This window comes from Brassica oleracea, chromosome C5 (genome assembly GCF_000695525.1).
Source record: "Brassica oleracea var. oleracea cultivar TO1000 chromosome C5, BOL, whole genome shotgun sequence".
Classification (NCBI taxonomy): Eukaryota; Viridiplantae; Streptophyta; class Magnoliopsida; order Brassicales; family Brassicaceae; genus Brassica; species Brassica oleracea.
Window position 1 is genome coordinate 23,860,927 of NC_027752.1, and position 2,916 is coordinate 23,863,842.

Below are 2,916 nucleotides of genomic sequence, written 5' to 3' on the forward strand. Positions count from 1 at the left end.
GATAGACACATATATTATAATATATATCAATTTAGAATTGAAAAAAAAAAATTTATATAAACATAAATAAAAACAAAAACTCGCGCGGTTGCGCGGATCGAGATTTAGTCTTATATATTAAAACAGAAGTCACAACATTGATTCATGTGTAATTTTTTAAAAAATGGACCTAATGGACCTATTCCTAGAAAGTCATGTTATATTTAATTTCTAATCTTATCATTTAAATTTTGGGTCTACCATAAATTTTTATCGGGCTATCAATAATTGGATTTAAACAATAGATGATCCATTGGATTTATAGATAGTATAAATTAAATATTTATAATTTAATGTTGTAATATTATACCTCCATATGTTAAATATTTAAATATTTGTCGATGTTAAATTTAAAAATTATAAAGATTTTTTTTTTTAAATAACAAAAATCATATTATCTAACAATGATTAATCTTTAATACCTTAAACCAATGAAATTTTTTTTTAAACTATATGGTTTATTTTAAAAATTAAACAAAAACTAAATGATTAATTATTTACTCGATAATATAAATCTATGAAGCGATAAGTTTAATTTTTAAAAAACTTTCTAAATTTGTGAAATGTTACAATATCCTTTGATTTGAATATGACAGTAAAACAATATTTTACTAATTCTTATATATATAGTTACGATTTTAATAATGAAATAATAATCCGAAAATATATATATAGAAGAAGATACAAATACATGTGAAAGTTTAAAACAATATATTCAATGAAAAAATATACCGTAAACTTATTATGTTTTAAAAATTGATAGACACATATATTATAATATATACCTATTTAGAATTGAAAACAAAATATTTATATAAAAATAAATAAAAACAAAAACCCGTGCAACAGATCTAGTACAGATTATTAGCAAATCTTCATTATTTTAAATCATTAATTACTATATATATCATAATGACATTAAGTAATTCCGTAAGTTTTATTTAAAGAAATAATATATAATAAATAGCCACCTTGCTTTATTTAATATCATATGATATCATATAATTGGTATTAAATGTTTCTAGTGAGATATAAAAATCGAATTGGACCAACATGTTTTTCAATTTCAATGTGAGGCTGACACGTAAAACTAATTAACTACCTAATTGGTTGACACATAAGCAAGGAGTTTTTTTTAATTATTATAAAATTGAAGTTACATCTTTTTAAATGTTCCTCAATTAATATATAGGGGATCATTTTTTATTAGTAGTACAATAAACATATTTTAATCTCATCTGGTTTAATACGTTTTCATAACATACCTCGACTAATCTTAACATTTTGCATTAATTTATTATTTTTGCAGTAGATACTCAGAGAGCATTGAAACATACAGACCAGTCATGCATCTATATAATCATTAAACTTATTAATTATGAATCTTTATTTATTGATATGGTCATCCTTAAAAAGAAAAACTGATATGGTCTTATTTTTAATCTGGTTTACTTAAACATGCAGATGAAGTCAGAGAGGTTGACTCCTGCTAATCTTTTTTGGTTAAAATACTAAAAATTTATACCATCATAAAGAGTTTATAATGTTGTCTTCAGTAATTTATTACAGTGTAAAAGAAACTTAAACAACCTCGTGAATACAAAGAAAAACTAAAACAACCCCAAATCAATTGAATACAAAGAAACTCAAACGATAAAGTATAAGAAAATCATCCGTAAGAGGTTGAATATGAGCATCTCCAAGAGGCCCTCAAACCTTCAAATTTTGAAATTTTTGGCTTTCCAAAAGATCTTCAAACCCTCAAAATGAATAGTAAAACCTCAAATTTACTATTTAAACCTTCAAAACACTATTTATTTTTCAGTTTAGTCCCTATAATTTGTAACTTACATATAATTGTATTAATACTATTTTTCTTATCACTTTAGTCCTTATAACTATATTTCACTTAAGTATTCAAATAAATCTTATATATTATTAATACATAAAATTATAAATATATAAATAAAATAAAAACTAATAAAAATAATATTATTTAATATTTCTCACATAAATTATATTACATTCCTCAATATATTACAAATTAAAGATTAAAAATGCAAGCACAAATATTTTACAAGAGAGATTACACACATAAATATTACACATATAGAATCCATACATTGATATTAATAATTAGGTAGACTTGGTCCTGAGTTTCCAAGATCGCCAAAAAATTGTCCATAAAAATTTGGTGTAGTAGGAGGTTGTTGTTGCTCTTTCCTTTTCTGTATGATTCTTGCTTGTTCAGATCGTATAAACTCTCGTGTATTACTATCATCGATGGAGCTTAAATTCGTTAGTAATATTTTATTTTCTTGGTCCATCTCTTTAAGAGCTAATTTTTTTTTTGCTTGATTTTGTATACGCAGCTGAGTACTCTCGTATTTTCTTTTCTCTACTTGTTGCACTTTCCTTTAAGAAACTAAGGATTTGCTCATTTGATGAAACCACAGTAGACATTGATGAGTTATTACCTTCATCAAGTTTTCTTTTGAGTTTTGCTTTCTTCGATCCAATGGGATGTTGTGATGAATTTGATCCACCATCATCACTACTTAAATTGATAGAAAATGAAGAAAGTCCTGGAGACTGTGATGTTGGAGAACCGATAGTTTCACCTTCATTATTTGGAATACCGACATTGACATTGTCGGAAAACTTTGGAATATCTTTCATCAAAATCCACACATGATCAAATTTGAAACCTTTTTTTAGTTTTGGATCTTGCACCAATAAATTTTTTGCCTTTTCCATCTGCATTTTATTAGCAGGAAATTGTCAAATTCATAACAAATATCATATAGATAAATAACATAAAATTAACGAAATATATACTTACAATGTCATGTTCAGACGCACCACTTAGATGCATAT